The sequence below is a fragment of the Citrus clementina genome, unplaced genomic scaffold (assembly GCF_000493195.1).
Source record: "Citrus clementina cultivar Clemenules unplaced genomic scaffold, Citrus_clementina_v1.0 scaffold_9, whole genome shotgun sequence".
NCBI classification, from domain to species: domain Eukaryota; kingdom Viridiplantae; phylum Streptophyta; class Magnoliopsida; order Sapindales; family Rutaceae; genus Citrus; species Citrus x clementina.
The window spans coordinates 16336485-16355608 of NW_006261964.1; the positions used below are offsets into that span (position 1 = coordinate 16336485).

General features: G+C 32.5%; 1 non-coding gene across 1 annotated transcript; it reads right to left on the reverse strand.

Annotated features, from left to right (window-relative positions):
* Nucleotides 1-14379: 14379 nt before the first annotated feature.
* On the reverse strand, nucleotides 14380-14486 carry LOC112101587. The gene has a single exon (XR_002907615.1). It is a non-coding gene; the product is annotated as a small nucleolar RNA R71 (small nucleolar RNA).
* Nucleotides 14487-19124: the final 4638 nt, after the last annotated feature.

Below are 19124 nucleotides of genomic sequence, written 5' to 3' on the forward strand. Positions count from 1 at the left end.
TATATTCAAATAGTTGAGGAACTTTATTAATTTTACAGTCAATGCGTTACGTAATTTCGTATTATATTGTATTGCTAATTTGGATGATTATATAACTATGCAGCCAGCACGAGGATTTCGTACAATACATGTCATTATATGACAGCGAACTAATTACATTGGTAGCAATTTAAGCGAACTAATTACATTGGTAACAATTTAACTTATGCTATAATTTATGATGAATATAGTTTAAAAATTAAAATTTTCAAGATGCCACGTGTCATATCTTTCCCGCCAGCACCATTACACAACTGCGGAACCAAATTCTGCAAAACGTAATTCTGATCTCTGTATATTATCAGTCATCCTATTCTCCTCTACGCTCTCCATGACAACTCCGTCAGCAATGTCGTCAAAATCTTGAGCAACTACGGTCTGGTTGGGTCCCATCCACTTCAATCTCGTTTTACTATAAAAAAAAAAAAATTGATTAAAAAAGGTTTATTTAGACCGAAAAGCTTTTAATAATTGAAAGTTTTTCAATGGGAGTTTCCGCACTTTAATATTTTTACAACAATGTAAAATACACTCTCTCTCATTGGAAGAGCTCGGTCTCGTACATTTCAAAAATAAATTAAATCAAGAACAAAAAAAACCTCTGTAGTAATAATATATAACTCCCTAAAGTTGCGTTCAAATAATTGAATTTTCACGCATAAGCTATAAATTGAAAAAACTCACACAGAAAAGCAGTTACGATCGCATTGATGCCTTGCGGATGATGAAGAATTGATTTGATGATAATGGAGGACGAGGAGGCTTCGAGGAAGTGGCAGCCGTGTTGAGCTATACTGAAGAGTTTGCTTTGTTTTTCTGATTTTTTTTATGTTTAATTAAAAATTAGTTTTAAAACATTTAAAAGTAAAATAACCTAGTCTGGCTTTCGTAAATCTTGAGTTTAATTGAGCGTAGATTCGGATCTAGATAAATCTGAGTTTAGAGAACACTACTAAATTTTGCATAATATTTTCATTCGGTACAAGTGGAATTCAGCCCAAATTGTTTGGGTGCGGAACCCACAACATGGCTCTCCAAATGGAAACTTGCCATCACCATAAGATGCGCTGACTAGGCAAACTTAATTGTATGGTGCGCAACTGCGTGCACTTAATCATTACCCCCAATCTCTTATTTTTTAAAATACTGATATATTACAATTACAATTCTAATTATATTTACAGCCACATAACGATATATTACAATCAGAACTCTATTGATATTTACAATCAAATAACAATTAGAACTCTCCGTCATAATTCAGGTATAACACAATCCAAACAACAACCCTTACTTAATATTGAAAGAAAATATATTATATCTTCAAAGTAGAAAGTCAAATAAACCCTTATTAGAAGGGGAGTCAAATAAACCCTTATTACAAGGGAAGTTGGGAGTTGACTGTTGAGTCTCAACTATTGTTGGGATTCGAACTCATGAGCCCAAGGTTATTGGGTGCATGAGTTGCCATTGGGCTACGAGCCCATTGGCTCCCCAACCTCTTATTTAAATGTTCTACTCAACGCAGAATGTATGTTGGTTATACCTCCCAATATATCTATTTATTGGCTGGAATGCAAAGGAAATGGTATTGCTTTACTATGCGTCCATTTGTAGTAATTATAACAGTGACCAAGCAATTCACCCCTTCATTTCAATCATATAATTAATTTTTTTTTATAAAATTAAGATAATTTTGGAGCAATGAAGTAATAAATTACCTAATAAAAATGATTTAATTATGAAAATATAAGTTTATATAATTTAATTACTTTGTTGTAGATGACAATGAAATTTAAGTAGTACCAAAATCTTATTGTAATTTTATTTCATATATTTAATTTCGTGAATATATACACATATATATAGTAGTTTTTCGGTCTGAAATCTTTAAGTACGGGAAAAATCTAGGAAAGCTTTAAAATCGTGGGGTTTTAAAGGATTAAAACTTAAAACGCATATAAAAGCGCTTAAACTGCACGGTTTATACGTTTTTTCGGACTTTCCCACACTTAAAAATTCTGGATTGGAATGTTTATACATATATAAGTAGTCAAATCATAATTATACGCTAACACTAAATATATAGGTAGCACAAGATCTGTAAAAGATCATGAGAACGCAGATCAAGAGAGGATCTTGATTCATATTTAGGGATTGCGATCCTCTCCTGATTTGAGCTCTCCTGATCTTTAACAGATATTGTACCACTTGTATTTTAGTGTTAGTGTATTATTTGAATTTAACTAATTTTACTTTTTTATTTATTAACTATCAATCACGTTAATAAAATTTGCTCAGTAGAATATCAAATCAAGAGAGGATTTTGATCCATATACATAGACTACGATCTTCTCCTGATCTTTTACAGATCTTGTGCCACCTATATTTGACTACTAGTGCATGAATAGACTTTGACTACTTCTACTTTTTAATTTATTAGCCGGAAATCACGTTAATAAAATTTGTTCAGAAGAAGATAAAATCAGGAGAGGGTTCTGATCCTTTATTAACGTGATTGGTAGTAAATAAATTAAAAAGTAAAAGTAGTTAAATCATAATCATATACTAGCATTAAAATACAAGTACTCAACATTTGTAAAAGATCAGGAGAGCTCAGATTCGAAGAGGATTGTAATCCTTCTATATATCACCATTCATCCTCTCTCACCTATGCTCTCCTTGACAAAAATGTCAAACCGATTGATAAGGTCCCAGTCAAAAGCTTCCTAACAATCGCAAAAGACAAACTTAGATGCTCTACTTTGGGTGAGAACAAACCACAAGGCAAGTGTTTTTTTGATTATTTTTTCTCAATGAATTTTATTGATTATTAGAGCTTATTTATACTTTAAACGTAACCAACTACTCCGATATGCAACCGAGAGTGAAGCCTTACACATAGCTAAACAAGTAAAGAAGATAATATAAATGCAACAACTTAGCTGCAAATCCGATCAACTAAGCAACAATATATAACTTAAATGCAACAACTTAAGCTATAAATCCTCCACGGATAGTTGACGTAGCCGACTCCTCTGGCATTTAATTATTCCACATTCTGCATGCTGCATGCATGAGTTTCACGTCCTGCATGCATACTCTTCATACTTAGGATTTGGTTTAGGCGCCCTTGATGACCTCCATGGCTCCCTTTCCTTATCACCGATGCTGTCGAAATCCTCAGCAACTACGGTCTGATTGTATACAATCCACTTGTATTTGGTTTTAACATAAAAAATAATAGAAAAATGATTAGAAATCGTTTATTTAGAGTAAAAAGGTTTTAATAATTAGAAATTTTTCTAATGAGAATTTCAGCACTTCAATACTTTTGTACGCACTCCCTGATTGGAAGAGCACTTTTTAATAATAACTAAAATAAAGTGCTCACTTAAAAGCACTTTTTTAACATAAATTTAATCAAGACCAAAGTGGCGCTATAGTAATAATATAACTCCCTAAAGTTGCATTTGAAAGTAATCGAATTTCACCCGTAAGCTAGAAATTGAAACTCATACAGAAATGCGGTTACGATGGCGATGATGTCTTGCTGATGATGAAGAATTGATTTGATGATGATGAGGGATGGGGAGGATTAAAGGAAATGCGGCCCTGTTGAGCTATAGTGGAAGGTTTGTTTTGTTTTTTTCATTTTTTTTTTTGCTTTTATATTATAATTAAAAGTTGGTTTAATAGCATTTAAAAATAAAGTAATCCGGTCCGGGTTTCGTAAATATAGGTTCAATTGAACCCGGATTCAGACCTAGATAAATTCATGTTTAGAGAGCACTACCAGATTCCACATAATATTTTCATTACGTACAAGTGGAATTCAATCCAATTCGTTTAGGTGCGAACCCCACAACATGGCTTTTCGAATAGAAACTTGCAATTACCATAAGATGCATCTACTAGGCAAACTTAATTGCATGGTGTGTGACTGCCCACACTTAATCATTATGCTCTATCTCTTATTTAAATGTTTTGTCCCACGCTGAATGGATGTTGGTTATACCTCAAAATATATCTATTTATTGGCTGAGAATGCAAAGTAAGGAAATTGTATTCCTCCAATATGCGTCCATTTGTAGTAGCTGTAACAGTGACCAAGTGGTTCACCCCTTAATTTCAATCATATAATTATTTTTTTTGATAAAATCAAAATATATTAGAAGCTATGAAGAAATAAATTACCTAACAAAAAATAATTTTATTATGAAAATATATGTTTATGATTAACTACTTTATTGCAAATGATAGTGAATTTTAAGCAGTATTAAAATCTGATTGTAATTTTATGTTATTTTTTTTTAATTTTGTAAAAAAAATATAAAATTAAAACGTGATATACTGGTATTCCTTAAGAGTTTCAAAGAAGTGTTAGAAGCTTTAGGCGAGTCAACCTCTTTTGGACCCAGGCCCAAGTCAAGAGCAGCAGCACCTCATAGTTTATTGACTTTCCCTATTAATTTATTTTTCGTTACGTTTGGTTCCCTATAACCATTAAGCAAGGATGCCAATTCATACGCCCGTTTTACTCCATTTTGCTAGAACTACTGGTTCAATTAATGTCTGATTCCGAGAAAGAGAACTTTTTTCCTCACTTTTAAGACGGACTAATAAGTAAACTTTCTTCTTCCTTTTTTCACTTTCTCATAACGGAGAGAATTTCCGAAATTCTACTTGCTTGTATAGGGCAGATTTCTTCTTCCAAAATTAAGAAATGCAACCACTCTATAGTCTTCACCGCTTTCTTTCCTTACTTAATTCTAATAACGGAGGGCCCACGTTAAATGGATTGGGCTCACGGAATACTTCAGGGCTGGAGTGAAGAGCCACAAAAGCACCTGTCAGGACATGCCATTACTGTATTTTTTCAAAGCTTAATAAATTATTAGTGACTGAGGATATGGGAGCCAAACCAGCACTTATCGTCCTCGCCGTCCTAGTGTATATTATTTATTTTATGCACGTACACGGAGCTTTTTCCGCAATTTTTATTAGGCTATGTTTGGTTCTCAATTTTTTCAAGTTTTCAATTGAGTATTTAATCTAATTAATTTTACAGTCTTTAATCATGTTTCTAGTAATATATATAATGATTTTGCTTTGAAGTAAGTAGATAATTAAATTACACTCTGATTTGTATTTTTCTTTTTCTTAAACTTTTATTAGAAAGGTTTTTTTTCTTAACGAACATTATAATACGTGTAATTAATTTGTGTTTCTGTTTATAATTTTTTGGTATGATTTGTATGTTTTTTTTTTATTTATCATACATCAAGTTTTGTATCATAATATATCATCATATCTGTTATTATTTATGTATGTTTTTTTCCATATGGACCAGATTGATAGCTTGAGCGTTTGCCTCGAGATCCCAGAGATATTTCAGAGCGTCAATGTCTCAGAGATGTCTCAAAGCCTCAATGTTCCACCAATCTCTCATGCCTAAATGAAGATAAAAATCAAGATAATTCTAATGTGTCTACAGTATCTCCGAGCCATTATTCACACGAACACACTTCAACAATTTAGAATTCACTACATCAAAACACTAGTCCGCCATAAGAACATAGCTATCCTATTCGTTATCGGCTGTCGGAACACAATCATCCCCTTTATAATTGTAATCCTACTCAGAATCCTCAGCTAGAATATGATACTTTTTATTCTTATAACTACCAACTTCTTGAATCTAGTTATCCTTATTATACTCGTGATTATGACTAAAATGAACACAATTATCACACACACCAACCCAAGAAATCTGACCATGATGACGCAAAAAAATATCTGATTGGTTGTTTAATCCTAATCCTAACGATTATTTGTTTAACTCTAATCCTCAAAGTCCCTCGTATTAGTTATTCTTCATGACTATATGTTAGAAAAATAACAACAGTGAGTTAACAAATAAAATCAGTAGCTAATTACACGAAATTAATTGGCAACAGAATTAAACTGCAACAAGACAGCAACTGAAATTAAACAACAGCAAAAAACAGCAACTGGAAATCAAACGAAAAAAAGAAAATAAACCTGAGGCCTGACAGCGTTCTTAAAATAGATTTACCACCTACTGTAATGCTTTAGGTTTGCTGGTAAGTGCTCTGTGTGCTGGTTTTTGTGTGTGTGAAAAACAAAAGAGGAAGCTGCCTTTTTATACACATGTGCGGATGTAACAGTAGCATAGTATTGAATTTCCGAATTCAATATATGCCATTTAATTATTGTAACAGCCAATTGAATTGTTTAAATTCAATTCAGCCAATTGAATTCAAAAATTGAATTGCATAACAACCCAAAAAATAATTGTGAACTTGTTACAAATCCTTTGAATTAAAAAATTGTGAAACTACTACAAAAAAATTAAAAGGAAATTAAAAATGTATCATGCTAGCTTGAGTGATTTTGGGCTGACATTCGCGTACGTAGGACGCGCGAGCGCACACGAGTTAAACCAAATCGGTCTTGGATTCGCACCCCCCTGCGGACGCGCGTGTGGAGAGCCTCTATCTTTATAATTCTTGCTCATGCATGGGTAAGTGTCTATATATAAACACAAATCCCTTGGCTTATTTTTCTCTTGTGAGATAAACCTCATTTCCTTTCAAATTTCCAACTTCAAGAGTGTACTTTGAGAGACAATTTTTCATTCACTCAAGCACCATTTTGAGTAAATAAATACACATTTACGAAGTATTCACGGAGTAGAAGCCGAACTTCACAAGATTTCCCACTTTCGCTAACTGGGACCCACTCAGAATGTGCCCTCAAAATAGCATATTGATATGCTATTTTTTCAACCCTATAAAGTCATTGTTGTTTGATTGATTTTACGTAGGTTTAGAACTTAATTTGGAATTTAGAATTGCTAATATGAGTCATTTTGCAATCTTTTCTTTATTCAACAGAATTGAGGAACTTTATTTATTTTAAAGTGATGTGTTACATAATTTCATATTGTATTGTATTGCTAAATTGAATTATTAAATAACTATATTTGTATTTCTTACAATGCACATCATCATATCACAGCGAGCTGATTACATTTGTGAGAACTAACAATTTAACTAACACTACAACTTATGATGAATGTAATATAAAATTCCCAAGCAGCTATCATTGATATGACTACCATGCACTACATCTATTGATTGGTCGGATGTAAAAGAAAAAAAAATAGCTTTTACAGAATATAGACCGCTGGATTTGATGCCTTACACAATCAGCGGCTGCAAAATAGTAGTGAGAAGTAGAATTTCATTCTAATTACAATAGTAATTACAATAACAATTGTAATTGCAATTCCATCAATAATTTCAATTGTTATTAAATAATATTTAATAACAATTATAATAACAATAGCAATAACAAAATTGTAATTGTAACAATAATTAGAATAACAATTGTAATCACAACTTTTTTAATGATACAATTGTAATTACAATTTCACTTACCATTGCTATAACAATTGTATTTTTAATTGTAATTAAAACTACAAATATAGTTGCAATTATACAAGAACAATTACATAGCCGTAACAATTACAATTACAGCTTCTATTACAATGACAATTAGAATTCCTATTGCAATTATAATTCCAATTCCAATTCCAATTATAATTACATATTCCAATTAAAATTCCTATTACAACTACAATTTCAAAATTTCAATTACAATGTCAATGTTAATTCCAATTATAGTTACACTTCGAATTTTAGTCTAGTGACAGTTAAAATGATTGACTAATTCCAATTTCAATTGCAATTTATATTAAAATAATAATTAATTCCTATTACAATTATAATTATGAATTTTTACATAATGGGTTTATAACTTTGGCTTTTCTTTTTTTAATTTATAAAAAAACTTTTTAACTAATTTGTTAACAAGTTACAATATTTTTGAAGAACTTATATCTTTTATTAATACTAATATTTTATACCATTGATCAAATTCAACAATGCACATTAGTTACATTATTGATATTGTAAAAAAATAGAAGTATCATAGAATAACCCTTACAATTACAATTGCAAAGGATTGCAATTAAATCTGTTGAATTTTTTCTAAATGAAAATAGCTATTTATTAATCAGACAAATAATCATCGAGCTATGAGCTCCAGAGGAGCTTCACTTAACCAAATACAACAGTTTGGCTTCAGCAATCCCAATTTAGACAACTTGCGAGCCACTAAATTACAAACTCTGGGGACAAACTTAAACGCAACATTAGCAACATCTTTAGCCAGATCTTGAATCTCATCAACTAGCGATCCAATCTCAATCTAATCTTACTCTAACTTGTGAGCTTGCCAATGATCAATCTAATTACATTTTCCAAACTCGATTCGATAATTAAGGGATAAAGCCCTATTAATTTGGCCATTTTTAGAACTTCATAAACAGTAAGTGGTTCAACAAATTCAACATCATCTAAGAAGTGATATCTTTTAGTCGCTACAGCCATGATTCCTCCTTGAAAGTTCTTTATAATTGCTCGTAAGCCAACCAATCCTCTATTATAATTTACTAGAGCTGGCAAAATAAGTCATCAGGTTGTGTTCGTGTCGTGTCAGTTTCGTATCATGTCAAATTTAGGTCGACCCAAACCCGACCCATTTAATAATTGTGTCAAAATATTGAGACCCAAACCCGACATGAAAAAATAATTGAGTTACCTAATAACCCACTTAATATCAATATATGAAAACAAAATTTACATCAAACATTTACATACTGTCATACATACATAATTTATCAATATTATAAAATATACATATCGACCAAAATATTACAGATTTACACTATTGAAGTTTTAATTATATATATGTAAATAATATTATATATCGATATTATAAAATATGTATGTCTACCAATATTTTACACATTTACACTATTGAAGCTCTAAATGTATATAAAATTTTATAAATAAAATACTGTGTTTATATTCATCTTTTCAAAAAATAAAAATAAAAGAGGGGATTATCTCTAATATTTGAGTTTTGATGACAAGAACCTGCAAATTATTTTAAAATAGAAAATATGTAACACTCTACTTAAATATCTATTTTTAAAATGTCTAAAACATAGTTACTTTGAATACGATTTCTACAAGTTTAACACAATAAATAAAACTTTCTTCATAAAGTAAAAGTCATACAGAGATTCCATAGTTTATTTCAAAACTTGATTATTACATAAAGCTAAGATGTTTATTTTATAAAAAAAACAAAGCTGAGCCCATCTTAAAATCCCAATGTTTGTTATGCCCATATGCACTTCGTCCTGGTTAGGACTTGGCGCTAACTTGCCCTACTCATCGTTACCTGCAATGTAAGGACTTTATGAGCTAATGCCCAATAAGATAACACTTTTATGCATGTATAAATTATGATGCATATGGATGACCATCTTAAGCTTTTAAAAGAAACTTAGAAAACACAAAATAACTTCATTAGGGCCCTAGGTATGTTGCACTACAAGGTTGGCACTTTTACTCTTTAAACAATATGCCCTTAGGCCTCATTAGTTGATCCTTAGGGTGTTACGTATCGCCATCCCCAAAAGATTTCTTTCACTTAACTTGAGGGCTTGCCCTCCTGGAAACATTGCCACCAACTAGTACAACAACCTATTTTTCATAAATTTTTTTTCTGAAACGTCTTTTCATAATGTAATCCATGATATGCATACATTCAATACAACTTATGTCATAACATTTGAAGTTCCTAGATGCATAACAGAATCAATACACAACACTATTTAAGAACAAGATTTTTAAATACAGGCGGCATAACCGACCATAGCATAATTAAGTATAAGTATCACAGATTAGGTGGCAGAGCCGACCATAACATAACTAAGTATCATTAATTAGGCGGCATGACCAACCATAACATAATTAAGTATCATAGCTTAGGCGGCAAAGTCGATCATAACATAACTAAGTATCATAGATTAGGCGGCAGAGCCGACCATAACGTAACAAAGTATCATAGCTTAGGCGGCAGAGCCGACCATAACGTAACAAAGTATCATAGCTTAGGCGGCAAAGCCGACCATAACATAACTAAGTATCATAGATTATAACTAATCACATCATAATAGCCATCACAATATAAACGAATGGTTGAAACTGAAGTTAAGTATGAAATGAATTTTGTCCTTACATTGCAGTTAAAGTGTTACTTACCTTTTGACCTTGACTTCTCTAGACTTTTCTAAATTGAGGATTTCTCTACTCTTGATATAACTTAGAATAGAAGAGAATGAAATTTTTAGGTTGCATTGAAAATGAATGGGGTAGGGGGTATTTATAGGATTTCTTAAGGTTAATGGATGACTAGGATTTTGCCACCATAACTCTTGATCAATGGTTGAGATTAACCTTCATAAATAACTTACTAAATTCTAGAATTCTTAACTTTCTCTACATACTTCTACTTACATCATCACTTATGTCATCATTTCTTATGTCATTGCTTATGTCATCATTCCTTAAAATTAAATATTATAAACTTAAGGGGCTTGTTAGCTTAAAATAAATTCTAATATATTTAAGCGAGAAAATTGTACCTCACAAAATATAATCGTGTCATTGATCAGGTAAATAAGTTAAGAACTTTAACCCTAACCCAACACATAAAAAAAATCATGTCCACCCAGACCTGACCCATTTAATAATCGTGTTAAATTTGATGGCCCATGCCCATTTATTCATGTCGTGTTCGTGTTGGATAATTAGGTTTTGTCGAATTTTCCCAGCTCTATAATTTACAACTACATCTACATTCATTTTATACCAAGGAACATTATGGGGAACCAATGTCGAATGGAATAGTTTTTTCTCAAGACCGACTTGTCTAAAGAGTTGGAGAGATCTATAAGAATGCAACAGATCCACTACTCCATTATAGGTTAGTAATGGACAACAATTTCCTCTTCCAAAAATCCAATTATTCCTTGAACTCCAAATAATCTAAGCTATCATCTTAAACAAGCCATAATCATCTTTATTACCATTTTCTATTATAGACCAGGCCAGCTCCTTGAACCTTAAGTGAGGAATTTCCCATAAAGTACCAAAAAATATAGAGCTTTTATATCTTTTTAGCACAACCACACTTTACTAGAGCATGCATAGTAGCCTCACAATGAAGTTTACATCTAGGGCACCAAGATTCAGTCATGATTTTTCTCTTATAGAGATTTTCGTAAGTTAGAAGTTGAAATAAAGTTATATGCAATGCATAGTCATTGTAAATCTGAGTTTTTTTTAATATAGATACAAAATGTATAGATTGCTCTAATCCTATGATTGTGTTTATCACACAAACCATAAACTTCTAAAGAGATTACAATTATCAACATTTATCAAATAAAGCACCCAAGTAGTCTACAATTTATTAAATGGAGACTTTGTACAACACATGTGTCATGACATGTATGAGGAAGAATGCAACATGATGTATGATAAACAAATGTTAACCAGGTGTACTTTCGTTATTACACCCCTGCAAGGTAGACATTTCGTCGTGTACATTAGTTTCAATCATGAAGCAACAAATGGAGTATTGCGAAGACCTTTGTTAAGTGTGTCAAGAGTTGATTTTTAAATGATTTACTAAAAGGAAAGCGATGATTTTTATTGCTGTGACAAGACACACATACCTTGAATGAACTTAGTCTTACATGTCTTAACGGAGTTTAACATAGTTTTTAAAATTTCATTCGAGGGGTGACCTAAAAGCTTATGCCAATGATTTAGAATAGGCTTTATTATGATGAAAGAATAAGTAGAGAAAGATCTATTGGAAAGAAGGCATTTGGGCCACTTGTAAATCCCCTCTCCATTCTAGCCTTGCAGTAGAATTGCCCACATGCTCAAGTCCTTGACATGAAAAAAGTGGGGAAGAATTCAATAAAGATATGTAGAATTGTGATGTAAACATCAGATTCCTATGCATGGATGAAAAATAAAGTATGTAATATAAAGAAAAGTTTTTACTAAGAGAGTCAAGTAAAAGAGAACTAGTGTGAGAAATGGAAAGATCTACACCCTTGCCAATCATCAAAGTACCATTTCCATGATAAGGACTTTTGATAGAGAGATTTTGTAGATCACTACGATAACTCTATGAAACGAGAGTTATCATGACACTTTTAGACTTGAATCAGTAACACTTAGAGAGTAAATGATATGTTTTTATTGCATTTTAGTTATATTTTACATGAATATCCATTTTAGTTTAATTCTAATAAATTGAATTGTTTTAGAATAATTTATGCTTAGATTATATACATAATTGTAGGTAACCGAAAGCTCAAGTTTGAAAGAAGGAATACTGCCGCAACAAACTTGTATTGACAATGAAAGAACTTGACTACAAAAGAATTGAAACAAGTAAGAAATAGTGAAGATGTTGTAGAACGTTGCTGTAGCACTGTTGCTGCAGCAATCCTTGAGCAATGAAAGAGAAGATTTTGCACGCATCAACTAAAAGATTGCGATATGGAGTTTTCAAAAATGGAAGATACGCGCCTTAGACTTCTGGTTGCCCTAATTTTAGGCTACAAAAGGAGCACACATACAAAGAAAAGAAGGAGAGTCATCACCAAAGAAGAAAAGCACATAGAAAAACACGAGAAAACATAAATCAAGAGAGAGATTGAAGGCTGTCCTAGAGGAGAAATTACAGACATCAATTGGAAATTAGTTCTTCTTATTCTTTTCTTGTTTTCTATTTATTCATGAAGATATATTAGATGGCTGAAACTCTTTTATTTATTTTTCTATTACAAATCATGAACTAAATTTGATTGTGGTTGAGTGATAAATGATCTTAATGGATGTTTGATTGGCATATGTGTGTTGCTCTGTGTTTGCTATAACATTTTGTCTAAATTGTGCTTAATTTAATTCTCTATTTCGGCTGACCACCCATTTAGGGATACTAACTAAGAAAGAGTCTAAAAAAGGTCTGACTTAGTGGATCTAATTAAGACAATACTTGGTTTTAGATTGAGTTTCCCAAGTTGAGTTAATTTCAATTTGATTAGGGTCATGCTTGATCTAAAATTAGTGATGAACTAGACATAGGGATTCACATTGTAGGGTAAATGGAACCTAGATCGATTAATGTTATATTTAATGTTGGCGTAACAATTGGTCACTGTTAGGTCGAATTAGATATAAGATATTTAACATGAGACAATTGAGGATGTATGAGAGATTCTACCCAATGCTGTATTATATGTTGTAGCAATAGACTGAAAATTGAAAATAATAATCAACACCATTAAGTGAGTTTATTCACTCAACTACTCCATTCCCATTGGTTTTATCATTGTGTTTGACGTGAGAATTTTTTTTACTGCATTCTTATTTATTGTATTTTTATTAGTTTATTAGTTTTATTAGTTGCTTTATTTTCAATTAAACAAAACTACATTGTTAAGGTTGGATTAGCAAATCTGATAACATCAATCCCTATGGAGGCGATCTAAATACTCATCAGTGTATTACTTGCTGTGTACACTTGCACATTAACACTTATAGCATTAGAGATTGCACACACCAAGTTTTTGGCGCCGTTGTCGAGGATTGATTGCTCATTGTGATTTGTGAAATTAATCTTAAATGGTGCTAATTTTTTATTTTATTTTAATTTGTTTGTTTTGTGGACATGACTAATCTAGCAACCCTTGTATGCGCAAATACAAACAATGTTGAATTTCAGTTTGATCTAGAAATTAAAAGAACTGCAATGATATTAAGAAAAGAGCAAAGAAATTCAAAAGCTGCTATAGAAATGGATGATTTATAAGATATGAGGAATTTGAACCCTCAAGGAGAAATACAACGAATGAATGCACAAAGAAGTCAAAAAGGTCAGAATGAGCATATTATTTATAGGCCACTATGGAATAACACCATTATTCATATGGCAGATGATAGAGACAGAGCCATTAGAGATTATCCAGTGTTGACTCCTCAAACCATAAACCCTGGAATAGTTAGATCTGAAGTGCAAGCTGATAACTTTGAGCTCAAATTAGTGATGTTCCAGATGTTGCAAACAATGGGGCAATTCAATGGGTTATCATATGAAGATCCTCATCTATACATCAAGTTATTTTTGGAAGTAAGTGATGCTTTTAAGATTGCTGGCATATCGCAGGAAGCCTTGAGACTCAGACTTTTCCCGTTTTCTTTAAGGAATCAAGCAAGAGCATGGTTGAATTCTTTACCACTTGACTCTATCACCACATGGAATGACTTGGCTGATAAATGTTTTATGAAATATTTTCCACCGACCAAGAATGCAAAATTAAGGAATGAGATCACATATTTTTATCAATTTGAAGATGAGAGTTTGTATGATGCATGGGAAATATTTAAGGAGTTACATAGGAGATGTCGTCATCGTGGTATTCCTTGATGCATACAGTTGGAAACTTTCTATAATGGTCTCAATTCGAGTACTAGATTAATACTGGACTCTTCAACAAATGGGGCTTTATTATTTAAGTCTTACAATAAGGCTTATGAAATTTTGGAGAGGATAGCTAACAATAACTATCAATGGCCATCAACCAGGCAAGTTGCAGCAAGAGGAGCAGCATGAGTCCATAATGTAGATGCCTTAACAATATTATCAGCCCAAGTAATCTCATTAACAAATATAGTGAAGGCTATGATTACTACTCCAGTAACTGTTAACCAAGTTGCTGAAGCATCCTGCGTTTATTGTGGAAAAGGACACTGATTTAACAATTTTCCTGAGAATCCAGGCTCGATCAACTATATAGGCAACTTCAACAGACGGAACTAGAACAATCTATATTCAAACACTTACAACCCTGAATTGAGACAACACCCAAACTTTTCATGGAACAATTAAAATCAGCATGTTGTAGCAACCAGTGGACAAAACAGACCTGCTCAACCACCTGGATTTCACCAGCAAAATCAAGGGTAAAGAAACACTAGCAATGATCAACTTAGTTATCTTGATGAGATACAACACTATCATTAAGTCATCGGGCCGAAGGTAAAGGAGCGGTGGTAATATGGTGGGCAATTAGGTTGGTTTCGAAAATAAAGTTAGTGAAATCTTTGGTAGTGTGACCTTTTTGGTCATAAAGTTGGCAAAAACCCTTATATCCTTTTTTTCTTTTAAGAAAATTGGTTGAAAGAATTTTGGTTAGGTTGGTTATTTGAATTTGTATGATGTCAATTGGAAGATTGTGGAGTGAGTGATGGTGATGCAGATTGGCCACAATTTTGGTAAGTGTTTCATCTCTTTTTAGATACCTTCAAAGTCAACCAACTTGTCATACAATTCATCAACAGTGATGGAATTTTATTGGGCTCAGACACTATCTATGATTTCTTTAAACTCTTTCTTGATAGTGTTGACTATGTGAACAAATAAATCATCACCTATAGTGGAGGAATCAATGAGAGTTAACTCATCAGCTATAGATCATAGATTATTCAAATAACCCGCGAAGGGTTGATTATCTCCACAAGAGCGAGTCAAGCACCCTTTGAGTTTAAAAACTCTACTTTTACTTTTGTTGAAGTATAATCGTTCCAGTTTTTCCCAAGCCTGCTTGGATATTGAACGACTAGCAATCAAGGGTGATACCCTTTCTATCAAGGATGCAAGAACCACATTAAAAATTAATTGATCTTGTCTTTTCTAGAGAGAGTATTCTGGGTTTATATTAGAGACAATGTTGTTACTTGAAGGTGAGATTTGATCAGGACATTGGAAGTGTTCCATTTATGTATTTTATCAAGTCAGAGCCATAAGCTAACGAGGGAAGCTGGGCTATCCAAGAAGTTGTTGGGTGTCAATCGAATTGGGAGCTGAGTTGGAACATCGACAAAGAAACACTCCTTGATTTGAGTTGCTAACTGTGTGGTTGAAGTTGCTGTAGAATGTTGGCTAATTATTGCAAGGATTGTAAATCTTGTTAGAGGTTGCTCTGATACCATGAAAGAAATTTATATTCAATGCATAATCATTGTATGGCTGAGTCTTTTAATATGGATACAAAATGTGCAGATTGCTATAATCCTATGATTGTATTTATCAAAGAAAGCTATAAACTCCTACAAAGATATACACTTATCAACACTTTTACTCCTAAAAAGATAAAGCACTCAAGTAGTCCACAATCCATTAATTGGAGATTTTATAGCACCAATCCTTTAATTGGAGATTTTATACAGCGCACGTATCATGACGTGGATGAGGAAGGATGCCACATGAGATAAAATAAACAAAATGTTAACCAGATGTGGTTGTATTATTAGCAGCAAGTTGTTGATGGCCCTCAAAAAGAGTATTTTAATTTGTATGGTACAGAACAAGACCGTAACTACTTAAATCCACCTTAAGCACCATTAGGATAAAAAAGATTTTTAGGAAATTTCATCAGTAAAGATACTTAATAACCACTCTTCACTGAATAAATTCCTCTTTTTTCATAATACTAGGTTAATTTGTTTAGTCTCGAAAAATAAGGAAGATGAATTTTTTGAATAATTCACCATCAATTGGGAGAAACGTTTGTAGACTAGTTGTTTATTCCAATAGCCCCTTCTATCAGTGAGTTCAACAACCATAGTTTCATCAGGCAAAAGCTTTGGTAATACTAGCTGGAAAGTATGAGGCTTTGGTAGTTATCTATCTGAGTAGACAACAATTGATTTACCATCACCTAATCGCCATCTAGAACCATTCTCTAAAACTTATTGGCCCAAAGTAAACTCCTCCATATATATAAAGGGTTTGACCCCAACTTACTTTTCATGACTCCCTTCTAGGTAAATATATAGTCTTGAGTACCCTTGACAACAGTAATTTTGGACAATGAAGCAACTCCAATATTGCTTGCTAAGAAGTGCTTGATTAAAAGCTCTAAGATCACAAAAGCCTAACCCACTATCTTTTTTCGACACACACATCTTTTTCTAGTCCATCTGGTGAATGCTCCTTACCTTCTCATTAGATCCCCACCAAAATCTTGCAATGATTTCTTGAATATCATCAATTTTGTGATGGAGGGATAGAGAAGTGATTAGTGCTAAGAGGGATAGAGATGTGATGGAAGTTAACCCACTATCCTCAAATAAATAGAGAGATTTGCGAAGCTAAGTTTTTCCATGATTCCTATTAAGTGTTTAGGTTTGACTGGAGATATCTTTGTTCAGGAACAAATTTTTTATGGAGCCATAAATCAGGATGGTTTGTATGATGTTCATATATCGGCGAAGGTTGGGTTCCACCCCCACTGGCAACCATGGATCTCATTTTTTTGAACATTCGAAGCTTAGATCGGATAATATTCATCTAAAATATTCTAGATTGAATACGAATATTAAAAATTATCCAATTGGATATTGGACAACATGGATTATTTGTTTATTTGTTACCACCAATTTAAATAGAATTAAAATTAAAAAATTATAATTTAAAAAAACTAAAACTAAAAAGCAATATTATCAATAATATTGTTTAATTAAATCGTCAACATTATTGTTCTAGCAGTTACGGTACTGTCACCAGTAGAGACAATGTTGAATGTTGGCAAATTTGACACTACCAGTTTCATAGTTATACGGTGTATAGAATATTACTAATTTTGTCGAGCCAAACTAGACGATAGTGGTAAATAGGTCACCAAAAGTAGCGGCAACAACATGTTCCGTTGTCTAACTGTGGTGCATTAAGATTCATGGTCACCTTGGTCATATTCATTGGCTGATGGTGAGTTTAGTTCAGCTAAGGGTGTACCTCACTACCCCGCCAGCAGCCATGAATCTCATTTGTTATAACATTCAGGACTTGGATCAGATAATATTCATCTAAAATATTCTATATTGAAGTGTGAATATTTTTAAAATTATCCAATTGGATATCGGACGAACATGGATATTATTTGTTTATCTAGTACTACCCATTTATCTAAAATTAAAATTAAAAAATTATATTTAAAAAAAATAAAAAAAAAAATATCAGCAATATTATTTAAGAAGTTGGCATCGTCATTCTTTTAGCAATTACGGTGCCATCACAAGTGGAGACAAGGTCGAATGGTGACAAATTCGACACCACCAGTTTTATAGTTATATGATCTACGAAATAGTACTAATTTTGTTGACCAAAGTAGACAATTGTGGCGGAAAGTCACCCAATGTAACGGTAACAACAAATTCGATCGTCTAACTGTGGTGCATTGAGATTCACAACCACCTTGGTGATACCCGTCGGTTGATGGTGATTTAGTTCAGTTGGCGGTGTACCTCACAGCCCCATCGTTATAAAGAGGAGTTAAGTTGCAGCCATTGTTTAAGGATGCATTTTCACTACATCATTTAGTTTTATCATTGTATAAATCTTAAAATTTTGAATATGATGGTACCTGAATCATCTTGATTTTACCACCTTATTTTCCATCTTAGAATAGTAACAACAAAGATATTAATTTATTATTATTTTTTGTTTAGGGGTAAAATTGGAATGATATTTCTAGACTAATAAATGAATGACACGTCAACAATTATAAGGGCAAAATAGGCACAATACTTAAAGGAGTATAAAGATGCCATTTGGAAGAATTTGCTATATTGGATGGACTTGAAAATCAATAGTCAAGTTTAGATGCTTCAAGATATTTATGAGAAAGAATAAACCTAGTACAAAAGGTATATTCTTGTTCTTTTTCCCCAAATATGACACATAGCCTTAAAAATATCTTCTCCTTTTAATCTAAGCATGACATACAGTCTTAACTTTTATGCACTCTCTTTACCACTAGCCTCTACTATATAAATGTCTTATTCACCCATATTAGGGCATGCTCTCTTAAGTTGTCATCCATTTGCCTCCTCTTCTCTTGTTTCACACACATACTCTCACTCTTTCTCCATCTTTTAGATCATCATTCACTTCTCTATTTTTTGGAGGTGCTTTTTTATCTCCACCTTCATCATCTTCTCTACCTTATTATCATTCTCTATAACTTTATTCACCATCTTCATCTTTATCAAGACCAA